The sequence below is a fragment of the Tenrec ecaudatus genome, chromosome 3 (genome assembly GCF_050624435.1).
Source record: "Tenrec ecaudatus isolate mTenEca1 chromosome 3, mTenEca1.hap1, whole genome shotgun sequence".
NCBI classification, from domain to species: domain Eukaryota; kingdom Metazoa; phylum Chordata; class Mammalia; order Afrosoricida; family Tenrecidae; genus Tenrec; species Tenrec ecaudatus.
Window position 1 is genome coordinate 168362107 of NC_134532.1, and position 15177 is coordinate 168377283.

General features: G+C 39.4%; 1 protein-coding gene across 9 annotated transcripts in view; it reads left to right on the forward strand.

Moving 5' to 3' along the window:
- CLOCK (clock circadian regulator) overlaps nt 1-15177 on the forward strand; it is a 103645-nt gene that overhangs the window by 22645 nt on the left and 65823 nt on the right. For 7 of the 9 annotated variants that reach the window (XM_075544293.1, XM_075544297.1, XM_075544296.1 and 4 more), the window contains 2 exons: nt 841-922; nt 11335-11391. The gene's annotated coding sequence lies outside the window, so the exon portion shown is untranslated. The remainder of the gene's footprint in view (nt 1-840; nt 923-11334; nt 11392-15177) is intronic. The other 2 variants (XM_075544294.1, XM_075544295.1) reach the window with 1 other exon arrangement.

Consider the following 15177-nt stretch of genomic DNA (forward strand, 5'->3'; position numbering starts at 1 on the left):
GCCTAGTCATCGGATGGTGTGTTGGTCAATTCATCCTTCCATAGAGAGGTTGGTGATTGGTTCAGGGAAGTCCTCCCTCAGGAATTTGCAAAGAGCCTTCAGAAGGATCATTCTCTGCAGGGAATTTGCCACTGTCACATTCCCAAAGGCTTCACTTCCAGGAGACCTTCAGAATGGCTATTATATTTCAGTCAGGTGGTGAAGGTTCAAAAATGGGCTTGGCCTCTTAGCTCTGTTTGACTTAGGGAAAATTGTGTCACTTGTCATTCACCTTTTTCCTGATGGTGGAAGAAAGTAGTTCGAAGTACCAGCTACAACCACATGAGCAGTTAAAGAAATGAGGACTGTAATTGTTTTAAGAGTATTTCCTCCTAGTATGGATTCATCACATACTTTTGCTTTCATTTATAATGTGTAAGATGTAAATTGGGTAATGCACTTTCAGTTGTGTGTTTTAGTTGTATCACTTTAGGGACAAGTATGCCTTTCTATTACTATCTTTATTGAGAGATTATGTTTTAAGGAGATGTACCAGGTCCCAACTTCACATGAGGTAGGCTTTGATAGATTTTTATCAAGTTGGCCGGGCCCGTATTCAAGTCTTTACTCACAGTGGGAGCTGCCCAACACATTGTGAAGGTGCACATTCCCAGAGGGGTGATGGAATCTGACATGCTCATTTCTGCATTTTGAATTCATGACATATAGGAGTCCCATAGCATATGCTATGTACATGAAAGGGGGAAAATGTTGAAGGCAAGTGTTACTGTGAATTTGGTTAATGTTGTTTTCACAAATACTCTGTTTTACAAAATTATTATCTTGATTTTTTTTTTAAAGTTGCTGAAACCCAGAAACAATCTCATACTGTAAGATGCCTCTGGAAAATTACTGAATTCTCTAAGATGAATCTTTAAACTTGGTGAGTTTCACTAGTACCTTTAATCTTAATTTTGATAGCAAGGTATGCTATCTGTTTTGGGAGTGAGAGGCATAATTATGGATGGGGTATGATTTATAATTTCTTGGCAAACATGTATAGTATACATAGCAAAACATAAATATACAATATAAAAATATTGGGGCCATAATCTATTATCTCCTTTCCAGCTTTATCTTCAGAATTTTCATTCTTATGAAAAATGAAAAAAATATTCATTGGTAAAGATAATTAAAATCCAAATGTTTTTTTGTTCAGCAATTCTTAAAGCTTCTCAGAGTTGCCGTTCAAAGTTAAGAATTATGACCTCTTGCCTTTTTATGAGCTAAAGGTGATTTGCAAATGCTATAGGAATGAGAATTTTTTTTAGTCCAATTCTAGCTTCAAAGAAGGGCTGGTCCCCTCCTGAGTACAAGCAGTTCTCTCCATCAAGTTCCACGCACTACCACATCCCGCCTCCTTTTGTATGACTCACAAACTAAGAGTGGCAGTCACGTTTTTTTAAATGGTTGAAAATATTCGCAAATACTATTTTGTGGCACACTGCATGAAAGTCCTGTTTCGTTGTCCTTAAGTGAAGTTTTATTGGAACAGCCACTTTTACTTGTTTATATTTATACTTTGAGGCTATACTGGCAGATTTAAGTAATTGAAACAGATCTTAAAGCCTACAAAGCCAAAATTATTTACCATTTGACCCTTTACAGCTAGCACACACCAGGTGAGGTTTGAACACTAAGGTTTACACGCCGGATGAGGGGAAAGTAAAGTGTGAAGTGAGGTTAGTGTCAACTCATAATGGCTAAATTCTATGTTTTTATGTCACATGGAAATGGAAATCATTCTAATTCAAGTAAGCTGTGTCACTTTTAATATGAAAATAAATGAAGAGAAGTTGTTTCTCCAATGATTTTTTTCTTTAAAATGAATGTGGGGTCTGTAGAAAGATTAGTATGATATGCTCAAATTTATGTTTTAATATTACAGTACTTTAAGATTTAAAAGATTTTATTAATATAAGGTGTATCATTTATAAGTGAAAAAGTCAGACTAAGTAGTTCACAACCAGAAATACCTTAAATATGCTCCTTCTACTCTCTGAATCAAAATTGACTTGATACCAGTGAGTACTTGCCACGAAATTACTTTTAGTAAAGAATAAAGTAATTATTTTTGTCTTAATTTTGTTTGTTTAATTTTGCCTCATTTTTGAGTACAGTGATAATTTTTTCTTTCAGTAGTTTAATTATGTCATTCCATTCCCTTCTTTAGTCTGTGATTTCTGAGGAGAAAAAGCATTTAATCTTATTGTTGATCTCTTGTGTGACAACTTAGTAATTTTATAGCCGTGAAATTTTCTTTGTGTCTTTTTTTCCCTCTGAAAGTTTGATTATAATGTGTCTTGGAGTAGTGGCTCTCTTTGCATTTATCCCCCTTGGAGTTTCATTGAGCGTATTGACTATGTAGGTTCATGTCATTCATCAGCTTTGAAAGTTTTAACCACCGCCCTCTCCCCCAATTATCTTCTGCCTCTTTTTTCTTTTGGGGACTCTGTCAGGGAGCTTCACAAAGGTATAACAAAATAGAATTAAAAGACAACGGATTTTTTTCCCACATTTTTGAAGCCCTTTTTCATTAGGCTGTGTGATGGCATCTCCCAGGCTTCTTAGGTTTTACTAAATTCTTTTTGCTCTTCAAATTTAATAATTTCAATTGATGTGTTTCAAGTTGACTGATTTTTCTATCAGTTCAAATCTGCTGAACTATCTAATACATTTTTAATTGTACTTTTCAACTCATGTTTTTGCTTAGTTCTTTTTAAAATTTCTGTGTATCTTTGCAGGAATTTCATTTTTACTTTTTTCTTGATTCCTTTTTCCATATTTTCCATCAGCCCTTTGAGAATGCTTAGTGTGGTTGCTTTAATATTTTCATCTTGTTAGTCCCTTATCGGCCCTTTCTCTGAGACAGTGTCTGTGATAGGTTCTTTGGTCTTCTGCTTGGCCATCTTTTCCAGTTTCTTCTTACACTCTGATGGTTTTGAAGCTGCGATATTAAAGTGATGGCTGATTCTTTTATTGCTGTTATTACTTTAAGTTATTGGATGTTGTAGTTCTCTGCTTCAACACCGAACTCCCCATCGTGGTGTGCCTCTTGGACCATGACTTGTTCGAACAGTGCTGTCCACTTTCCATAGTTCTAACATTCGCTGCAATGCAGGGCACTCACGGTTAATGATTGTGCGGCTCATGAAGGGAGGTCACAGGTTGTACTGCAAGTGTGAAATGGTCAGGATACAGTTGTTCATAAGAACATGATACAAAGCTCTTTCAGGGCTGCTAATTAATGCCCCAAAGGGATGCTACTCTGCTGTAAGCATTAACACATAGCCATCCATCTCTGGTTCCGCAACCCAGCTCCCTGAGTTAAGTGCCAAGGAGCCCCCTACTCCAGTAACCCTCAACCTAAATGCACTCAGCCCCACTTTCAAGGGTCAGCAAATCCAGGTTCCCCGAATTAAGTGTCCAGAGGCTCCTCACTCTGCAAGCCAACCTCCTGCCCCAACACACTCAGCTTTACTTGCTCTGTGGGCTAGTGGTCCACCACTGTTTCATGCTCTGTTCCCCCTTTCCACCCCACGTTCCCTCCACGCTCCAGGCATCACCACTCTCACCACTGGTCCTAAAGGGCTCACCTGTCCTGGATTCCCTGTGTTTCCAGTTGCTATCTGTACCAATGCACATCCTCTGGTCTAGCCAGATTTGTAAGGTAGAATTGGGACCATGATAATGGAGGGAGGGAGTGCTCATTTTATCAATACAATTCACCTGAGAATAATTGTAAACAAAATTCATTGGAATGTCATCCAAATGGAGAGCTCATTTTATACCCATTCTGATGGCATTCCAATGAATTTTGTTTATAATTGTTCCCAGGTGAATTGTATTGATATATTTGTCTATTTTATGACCGAGTCTCAGGCAAGGAAAGGTCATTAGGTGGTGAGAGTTTGAGACTTGCTAGAAAGCCACAGTAAATAATTTACTGCCCCCACAGGTCACTAAACTGAGGCTTCCTTTTTGGGGGAATCCGCTGTCACTGATTCAGTTCTTGAGTTGAGGTGCTGACTGTTCAGCTTCAGCACCAGTCTCTCTACCTTGTAGTACCTGTTGTGTCTATTTCTCCATTAGGCACCCTAGTTGGGAATAATGACCTTGCACCTTTGCCCCCAGAGTACCCACCTGGGATAGCCAGGAAACCTTAACCCTAGGTTTTCTCAGCTGGAAACTCCAGCTGTCAGAGACTTAACCAGGAGACTCCCTACATAGAAGTGTGCTTGTGGAGCTCCAGCCCCAGCCTTCCACCCTGGGCACAGTAGTGTGGTAGATTTGGAAACACGGGTTATGGAGCTCCTACTCTAGGCTTGCTTCCTGGGAATGGCCATACAACTTCCAGGCTGGGAGTGTCAGCTGTACAGTTCAAGGCCTGGAACAGTGTTTTCCAAAGTGGGCAATATTCCTTCTTGTGGGACACTGGAGTGATCGGGGGCTGCAAAAGCAGGTACCTATATTTAGTCCTCAATTATGGGCTACAATACAAATGTTTTTAATTGCCAGGGAGAAGCCAAATTATTTTTTATTTTTTCTGAAAAGAGGATGAGTAGTAGGCCAAATAAGTTTGGGACTATGTCCTAGACTAGACTCTCCTATAAAAAACAGCTGTTATAGATTTACTGCCTGAGCCGCTCACTATGCTTCTCCAACAAAGATGACGCCCCCCCCTCCTCCCTTCTTGAGTTCACTGGCTGAGGTTGTTTCACCGAGATCCTGCCTGCCTGGGGGCCTGTCTGTGCCACTAACTGCAGCTGGAGGCTCTCCTCTCCCTGGCCCTCACATTTCTGGTGGTTGTCCAGAATTCTGAGATTGTCCAGCTAGGCAGTTTTTGTTTCCTTATGACTTGCTTTGGGGGTTAGGAAAACGCAATTGGCTTCTGCCATCATCTTGCTTTACTTCTCCTGCTTTAACTTTTTCCCCCCTTTTTTCCTTTCAACTCTGGAAACTCCCTAATTATGTGTATTGATTCACAGAAGTTCCACCTCACCCATGGGGATCCACAGAACCTGTAGTGTGGACTTAACAGAAAATAAATCCTCCAGAGATATTACTAGAACCCAGAGTCTAGATATTTTCAAATTGGTAGGCATGGCAGTATAAAAGTGATTCTCAACTATTGGGCAGTTTTGCCCCCAGGGTCCAGCTGGCGATGTCTGGACCCATTTTTGTCACAGCAGGGAGGATGGCAAATACTGGCATCTAGCCCACATTACAGGAACCACCCCCTACGAGTAAAGTATCATCCAGTCCAAATGAAATGTCACTAGTGCCAAAGTTGAGAAATCCTGCCGTATGTTTTAGAATCTTCTGATTCAGATTCCCTCCTAACCTTTAAGGTGTGAATCAAACGTGTGAATCAAATTATCAGTATTAATTTGTCTGACCACATATTTTTTCTAGATTTACTACTCATTTGTGGGCTCTTGTAATCACCTTCTCTCTTGCGATCTGTGTTATCATTTAACTCTTAACTAGAATATTTCTTCAAGTAGACCATTTGGATGATACTCCTTCTGAGCTCTCCTATGTGATTAGGAAGTAATTTCCTCTTACCTGGATTTGGGAGTCTTGGATCGCAAAATTTCTCATTAAATCCCGATTCTTCTGTCTCAAAAGTCTGTTTCCGTACCATAATTTCCGAGTCTGTGCTGCATCCTGTGAAATCTGTCACAGACCTTCTGTGAGTTAGTGTGTCATCCACATGGCCTTGTTTGCCATGTAATTACTTCTGCTTGCATCCTGCTGAGAAGATGTGTCTGTGCAGTTTGAGCTCATCTTCCTTGCTACTCCACAGATTCCGGGCTGTCATGTTCTGGCACCATACCATTTGAAGGGATGGATTAAGAAATTGGTGTCAGTGTATTAAAAAAAACCAAACAGTAGCTAAGGACTACTACATACACCCATTTGTTTGAGAGCTTTGAAAATAACTAGACATGTGGAAATGGAGAAACTGTGTAAATCATATTGAAAATTTTTGACCATTAAAAGAAAGTAAATTTTATCTACAGTACAGTTTTAGATAAACTGATTGTCTTAGTAAAGAAGGAAAGCTTTATAGTAGTTGTTTCCTGAATAGTCCCCCGTTCAGGATGCTTCTGAACTTACTTGAACTTGTTTTCAGATGGATTTTTAACTTAATTTGGCCTACTTGGCTGAACTAAGGCTACTTGGCAGTTTACCCAATTCTTAATAGGTCAAAACAACTGTCTTAATAAAGTGATTATACTGTAAAACATGAGAATCCTTGTGGCCTTGAAACTGGATATATTTCTAATAGTTTTGGAAGTGGATCCATTGAATTCATTGATGAAGTATAATAAGTGAAAATATTTTCACTATATTTATGCATATTGGCTTTAAGTTATTAAACATCTGATGAGCCAGTCCTAAGCCTATAGCATTTAATGTTTTATAATACTGCTTAATAGTCAAATTGATAACAAGTCCATGGATGTTTATAGCACAAACAAAATTTTGTACTTCTTTTAGGTTGATATAAATATCTTTCATTTTCTGGGGACTTATTTCAAAAATTTACATATACTTGTTTGTTTTTTTTTTTAAATAAACTATTATTTAAATAGACACAAAGCCTAGAATTTTTTTGGCATCTGCATTTCTAAAATATGACCTTTTGTTCTATGTGGTGTCTACCACTATTAGAGTTGCCCATACAGGAAACTATGTCCATGTGTTCATTTGGGCATTACACTAACCCACTTTGCCCTTCACTGAAGCAGCCACAGGGCCTTTTGTTGCCATCTACACAACCAGGTTAGACTTGAGCTGCAGCAGTTCATGCAGCCTGAATTGTCATTCACATAATGTTTTCAGTCTCTTGCAAAAGCATGAAAGAAAAAGATAGTTAAATTTAGAACTTATTGAAGCGGTGATAGTTTGTTTTTTTAACATATTAATAAAGCAAGTTATTCTCTAATTTTAAATTTTCTCCAGAAGATAATTTTGTTTTATTAAAAAGTGACCTTTTTGAGTTATGAAATGTAGTACCAGAATAATATCCTTTTAAATATATCTGTGTCCTATTACTGGCACCTGTGACTTGTTAAGGTACATGCAAAAATGAAATAAAGTCATGAATGAAATTAAAATTGCTAATCAGATGGCCTTGAGATGGGAAAACTATCCTAGAATATTTTGTGTGGGCTCAAGATAAACAGTTCTGGCTAAGCAAAAAGGGAAACAGTTGAGAGAGACTAAGAGAGATCAGGTGGCATTCTGAGACGGAACCAGGCCCACTGCTAGCTTTGATGATGAAGCAGGGAAGCCAGGAACCAGGAAATGCATGCAACCTCCAGAAGCTGGAAAGGGTCCGGAAATGAATTCCCCCTGTACCTCCAGAATGGAACTGCTGACATCCTGATTTTAGTCCAAGCAGACCCCACCTGTTAGACTACTTAACTATATGTGGAACTGTATGATCATATTTGCATTATTTAACTCTATCAAGTTTATGGTAACTTTTACAACATCCATAAAAACTAATACAGGGCACCTCTTTTTTAAAAAAATGAATATGGCATCTATATGGTTACTAATTAAATCCTGATATAAATAGCAACATTATTTTCCTGAGAAGCTCAGGCTGAGTTTATTAAGTCATGTTGGTAAGATGGGACACTGATTTACCCAGAGATGTTTAAGAGATACCATATATACTCGTGTGTAAGCCAAGTTTTTCAGTTTTACATTTTTTATGCAGCTTTTGTGGTAAAGTTAGGAGCCTTAGCTGATATTCGGAATGGCTTACACTTGAGTATATATGGTACTTTATAGAAATGATGACAAATGTAATGTGGCTTGAAAATAGAGGGTAGATATATAATCAGTCTAGATTGGGAGGTGAGGTTGGAGACAGACTAAAGCTAGAAAGGAAAATTGATGACTTATAATGTGGCACTGGTGGCAACAGGACTTTTTTTGGTTAATGGATATTTATTTATTATTTAATAAATCATTTTATTGGGGCTCATACAACTCTTATCACAATCCATACATACATCAATTGAGTAAAGCACCCTTATACATTCGTTGCACTCGTCATTCTCAAAATTCGCCTTCCACTTGGGTTCCTGGAATCAGCTCGTTTTCCTTTTTTTTTCCCTCCCCTTCCTTCCCTGCTCCCTCCTCCCCCATGAACCCTTAATAGTTTATAAATTATTATTTTATCTTATCTTACACTGCCTGGTGTCTCCCCTCACCCACCTTCCCGTTTCCTATCCCCCAGAGAGAAGGGGTTACACATAGATCCCTGAAAACAATTCTCCCTTTCCACACCCCCTTCCCTCCTGGTGTCGCCACTCTCACCACTGGTCCTGAGGGGTTCATCCGTCCTAGATTCCCTGTGTTTCCAGATCCCTACTGCACCACTGTGCATCCTCTGGTCTAACCAGGTCTGCAAGGCAGAATTGGGATCATGATAATTCAAGGGGAGGAAGCGTTCAAGAACTAGAGGAAGGTTTTGAATTTCATTGTTGCTACACTGAACCCTGAGTGACTCATCTCCTCCCCACTACCCCTCTGCAAGTGATGGGCAAGAGGACTTTTTAAAATGTGATAAATAATCTTGGGAAGCCTTGGTGTCAGAAGCCAGAAATTCTAAAATACTTGTGTATTTGTGCCTATATTGGTAAAAGCTGTAAATTAGAACAATTTGAAGTTTTAAAAATGAGAACCAGAATTTAGCTGCGTTAGAGTTGTAGGCAGTCATGGCTTTTTTGGTGGGGCTGGGAATACCTTCTCTGTATGGTAAAGGCACAAAGGCTTCACTGGCAAGCAGGGATGACAGACGTGGACACGTGTGAAAAAGAGTAAAGAGTTGTGGTGCAGAGTAACAGTTTGATCTTCACTAACGGTGACGTCTTGTTCTTTTCTGCCTTTTTTGGGATAAGAAGCTTTGAGGTCCCAGCAATTGAGAAGCTAGGTCAAGCATGAAGGACAAAAGCATAAATAAATGGATGCTGTATTACCAGTACTTGAAAACATTGCTAATGGTGATTTTGTTCTTAAGATTTTTACATCAAGCAGATCACATGCCGCCTCAGTTTGTGAGAGATAGATGGGTAAGGTGTGTGAAATTGATAGTATGGAGGACAATTTGATTATTGGTACTGGCAAATTGTGAGGGTATTTGCCAGGGGAATGAGTGGGGAAGTAGGAGGAAGTGTGAAGTGTAAGGTGTTTGGAAAAGAGGAAATTATGGAAAAGAGGAAATTAAGGAATTGATCAAGGTGTGATTTTTTTTAAATCACCAAAAGCTCTTAAAAAGTATTAGAGTGAAAAAAAAAGTATTAGAGTGATACCACTGGAAAATGAGACTGTCCTGAGGATTGGTGACTAACTAAAATAAGGAGAGGATATAAGCTGATAGACCATGTGGTAGTCAGATAAATTTACATCAACTTGAAGATGTATGAAAGTGAAGGTATAGTGTCAAACCTGTCAATCAAGTTGCAGCCTGGTGAATTCTGGATGGTATAAGAGTATAAGACACTGGGACCCTCCCTCTCTCTTCCATCTCACCTTTCTGCTTGCTGGCCGTCCTGATAGCTACTGGAGCCGTGTCATGCTTCCACTGACCTGGACTTCACGTGACTCTACACCCACCAGCCTGTAATCTCCCTGCTTTGGGCATCATTGTTTGTGGCTGCCTGAGTCTGAAGAGGAATTTAGGAACTAGTGTCAGAGTTAAGGAGTTGTTAGACTAGGCTGGGATGTATTCTTGTTATAAAGTTACTTCTTGTTATAAAGCTTTCTTAACACACATAGGAGTGTCACTGGACTTGTTTCTGTAATCAACTCAGCCTAACACGGAGCATGAGATTCAATGCAGGAGACTTTAGGGAAAGAAGGGAAAATACTTTAAAAATGGCCCTGGGGACCATGGAAGACATTTCCCCACCTCCAGGACTCAGGACATCGGACATTTTTCTGGTGTCATATCTTGAGTGAAAGAAAATGAAGGACTGGAGCAAGGGGTCCACTAAAGGTCTAGGAATGAAATTTCAGGTGATGGGAAATTAGCTGTCAGAACTCTTGAGATTTTCTCATGGTAGCTAATATTAAAAGGGATGATGGACATAGGGCATCAATCTTGATGGTCTCCTAGGCAGATAGTGGTAAAAACTGAGGGGAAAGGGATTGGTGAGACTGATTCATCAGAGAAATCAGAGCTTCAGAGCCTTTTAAAATTTTATGTTGCTACATAACAAATGACCACAAATTCAATGGCTTAAAACAACACAAACATATTATCTTACATGTCTGTCGCTCTCCTGTTGAATAATCTCCCTGGGTTAATATAAAGGTGTTTCAGGCCTGTGTTTTATTTTGGAAGCTCTGGGAGAGAATGCATTTCCTTGACTCACTGGTACTTTTCCTCTGTTTTCAAAACCATATACCATATATACTTGTGTATAAGCCGAGTTTTTCAACACATTTTTAATGCAGTTTTTGTGGTAAAATTAGGTGCCTTGCCAAAAATCATATCATTGTAAATGTGTGAGTGCAGAGTGGAGACTCAAAGCCCATAGGTAATGGGTGAGTGCAGAGTAGAGACTCAAAGCCCATCTGCAGCCAACTGGACACCCCCTTACTGAAGGGTTGTGGGGAGGAGATGAGCCAGTCAGGGTACAGGGTAGCAACGAAGAAACAAAACTTTCCTCTAGTTCTTAAATACTTCCTCCCCCTACTATCATGATCCCAATTCTACCTTATAAATCTGGCTAGACCAAGGACGTACATAGGCAAAGATAGCAACTGGAAACACAGGGAATCCAGGACACATGACTCCTCCGGGACCAGTGATGAGAGTGGCGATGCCTGGAGGGTGGAGGGAACGTGGGATAGAAAGAGGGAGCTGATTACAAGAATCTACATGTAGCCTCCTCCCTGGGGGATGGACAGCAGAGAAGAGGGGAGGGGGAGACATCGGACAGTGTGACATATGACAAAATAATAATTTATGAATGATGAAGGGTTCATGAGGTAGGGGGAAGTGGGGGTGAGGGGGAAGACGAGCAGCTGCTATTAAGGGCTCTAGTGGAAGGTAAATGTTTTGAGAATGATGATGGCAACAAATGTACATATGTGCTTGACACAATGGATGTATATATGGATAGTGATAAGATTTGTACGAGCCCCCAATAAAATGATTTTTAAAAAATTAGGTGCCTTGGCTGATATTCAGGTTGGCTTAACTCGACTATATACTGTATGTTGCATCTCCCTGACTCTTCTATTTCATGTGTCTGACCACAGGTCCAGAAAGATCCGCTGCTTTTGAAGTTTCACGTGATTACCATTTGACCCACCCAGGTAATGTAGCATAATGTTCCATCTCAAGATACTTAACCTCAGTCACATGTGCAAAGTTCCATTTTGTCATCTAAGATAACATATACAGATTCCAGGGATTTGGCCATGGACACCTTTGGAGGGGGGTTGCTGTATTATTTGGCCTGTCACAGCGCCCCCCCCCCCCTTACTTTCTATTAGTGTGTGGAAGGCCAGGTACAGGCAGGGTTGTCTGAGGTCAGGGTTATGGTACCTGGTGCACTGTGGAGTTCAGTCTAAGACTCAGCTGTACCTTGAGCTTTCATATACCTTCAGGTCTTGTTTGTATGGGACTCATTGGAACTCGGGTAAGACTTAGGAATCTGTGGACACCAGTCATAAATAGGGAGCTCAGAGATGTAGCATTATTTGAAAACATGCTACTTAATTAATTGGAGATAGTTTTATGTCCCACTCAGATGATTTTTTTAGTCTTTTGTTTATTTAATGAGGTTTCAAAAATATCTTACATTTTTACATTTGACAAGCTAAAGTTCTATCATTTGGTCCAAAGTATTATATATTACATGATTAATGTGAGCTCAAATCTTCTCTGATCCTGAGAGGTCTATTTTATAAGACTTTCATTTGGGTTGTGTGTCTGGAATTACAATGTCAAGTTTTAAATTGGTCTCTAACTGCTATGGAATCAAGAGTGTTTTTCATCTTCTAAAATTTTACATCAATTATAGTAATTAATATTGCCATATTCTCATGGCATTGGCTAAATTAAGAAGTACTGTTTAATTTTATGCTTCCCCATGCATTAAAAAATTAAATTTTAAAGTATCTAGGTCTTTGCTATGTTAAAATTTTTATCTTCAAAATCATTATCATTAAAAAAAATCATTATCATTTTAGTTATTATAACAGACTAACTCAGTATTCACGGAAGCAAATTGCAAAGGTTTTTTTGTAAGTAGTGAAAAAAATCTCAGTTGAAAGATTGTTACTTGGATTTTGTATTATGCTAGCATTACTTTTAATTAATGTTCATGGATCAGCCAGTCCCAGAAACAACTGTGATATCAGATTTAACTAACCTAAATTCCTAAGTAGGTCAGTGGGTCAATAGGTTATTAGGTTTAAAAAAAATTAAGCTTCCTAATTTTTTTACCTCAGGTTCTGGATTTAACTGATAAAAAATAATTATTTTTTTAATCATCAGGAAAAATTAAAAGGTTTTATTGTTTTTAAATTATGTGAACAGTACATCCTCTGTTATGTTTTTGTTATTTGGGGTGTTCTTTTTATGTGTAGCCTCTTTAGGTATCCCAACCCCACTACCATTTAATCACTTCTGACTCAGAGACCCTGTGCAGAGTTTCCAGAGCTGTAAATCTGGACAGGAGCACATCACCTGTCTTTCTCTCTAGGTGACAGGCTTTTTTTTTTTTACATGTAGTCAAACAAATCAAACCCATATAGGACAGAGTAGAACAGCCACCTAGGGCTTCCACGGCGGCACGTCTTTAAGGAAGCAGGCTGCCACAGCGTTCCTGCCACCAGCCAACGCTTTGCTTTGTAGCTGAGCACTTAAGCACTAAGCTACCGGGACTCCTTTACGTGTAATCAGGGCTCTGGTTCTGCACAGCTTAAAGAACAATGAAATACTGTTTTCTGATTATGAAAGCAATACATGTTCATAGGGGACAGTTTAGAAAGTACTGAGAAAAGGATCATTTAAAAACATACAAGCTTACTCATAACTACAGTTGATAGTTTTGTTTTATTTAAATTTGTGTTTGAAATATTTTTATGTTTGTTTCTGCAATAGGACATTTAGCTTCTCTCTAGTTTTCCTCTTCTAAATAATACTAAAATAAATACAGACCTTAGGACATGCTACTGTTTCTCAGAGTGAGATTACTGGGTCAAGGAGCATAGATGTTTTCAAGCTATTGACACCTCTCGCCAAATTTTAAGAAACTAAAGAAAAGAACTTACTGCCATCATGTCAATTAATTTCAACTCATATCGATGCTACAGGGCAGGGTAGAGCTGCCTTTCTGGGTTTCGGAGACTGTAAATCTCCACAAAAGCAGAAAGCCTCATCTTTTCTCCTTCGAGCTGCTGATGGGTACCACAGTCAGTTCCTTTAAATTATTTGCTCTACCGACTTCCCATTTGAGTAGTTACTCTTTTTGCCTCTACAATATTAATTTTCACTACATTTCATTATTCCCTTTTTTCCTTCTATTTTATGCTCTCCTTCTTGCCCTAAGTGCCAAACCCTCACTTCCAACTGCTGCTTCATCCTTTGCCTCTTGTATGTCCCACAAATAACAGAAACACAACTTGTCCACAACCGAATCTGTGATCTTCACCATTTCAGAGGTATCTTTAACCTTGTGATTAAGAATATAGTTCAAGCTAGATTGTAAGTGTTTTTATCTCAGCTTTACTGCTGGCCTGGACCAGCTTAGCTGGCCTGGACCAGCTTAGTAGCTCATGGAATTGTTGTGGGGCTTAACTGAGATGAAACTTTGACCGATGCTTTGTACCTAGCTGAGGACATGCTACCTACGGCTTTCACCTCCATCTCTTCCCACGCCCCTCTCTCTGTGCCCCTAGCTCCACAGATGCGGCCAAACCAGAATTTTCATGACACTTGACTGAGCCCTGCTCTTCACTTCTGGTCATGTGTCAGTCACTAGCCTCTCTCCAGTCATCTTTTGTAGTATCACTTACATTCATGTATTTCTTAGTATTCTTTTATATTATTTTGCCTTAGTTTTTATTGTAGCTTTCTTATACTAATTTCCCTGACCGAAGTCTCACTGCCCTTAATCCAGTCCAGCAGAGAGCCACAGTGACCTTTCAAAAAAAAACCTGTTGATGCGATATTCTGCGTAAAGCCCTCCAGGGCCTTCACATCCCCATTATGAGATGGAAATGGTCTTCTCACCATTCTCATCTCTTATCATCACCTCTAGTAACCCACTGCTAGTCCTAGTGTTTGGCTCTGGGTTTGCTAAACTGTAGACCCTTAAAATCGGTTATTTCTTAAACCTCTAGGCCTTTGCAGATGCTGTTCTTAAGGCATAGTTCATATTTCTCCCATCTCTTTGTGGGTGACTTCCAGCCTTCAAATTTCAGCTTGGGGGCGTTGCTTCTTCCAAGAGGCTTTCTGAGCCTCCTGGTGTTTCTCCTGTGTGTTTAACAGCACCTGTGCATGCCTCTGGAAAGCACTGCTTAGAGCACTGGTTCCCCATTTTACAACGAGCATCAGCACAATATTGGATACGTGTATGTGGCATTCAGTGTGTAATTGCTGGATAATATATGAAGTTTTAAAAAACCATTTATATTTACATAGCTCAGTATTTACCCAATGTTTTGTTGCTGCCTAGCTAGCAATCACTTTAAAAAAAAATCATTTTATTGGGGGCTCGTACAGCTCTTATCACAATCCATACATCCATCCATTGTGTCAAAAACATCTGTACATTTGTTGCCATCATTCTCAAAACATTTGCTTTCTACCTCAGCCCTTGGTATCAGCTCATTTTCCCTTCCCTCCCTCCCTCACAAACCCTTGATAATTTATAAATTAAATTATTATTTTTTCAAGTCTTACAGTGTCCAATGCCTCCCTTCACCCACTTTTCTGTTGTCCGTCCCCCAGGGAGGGGGTTATATGTAGATCCTTGTGATAAGTTCCCCCTTTCTACCCCACCTTCCCTCCACCCTCCCAGTTCCTATCTTGCCAGTCCTGAGAAGATCATCTGTCCTGGATTCCCTATGTTTCCAGTTCCTATCTGTACC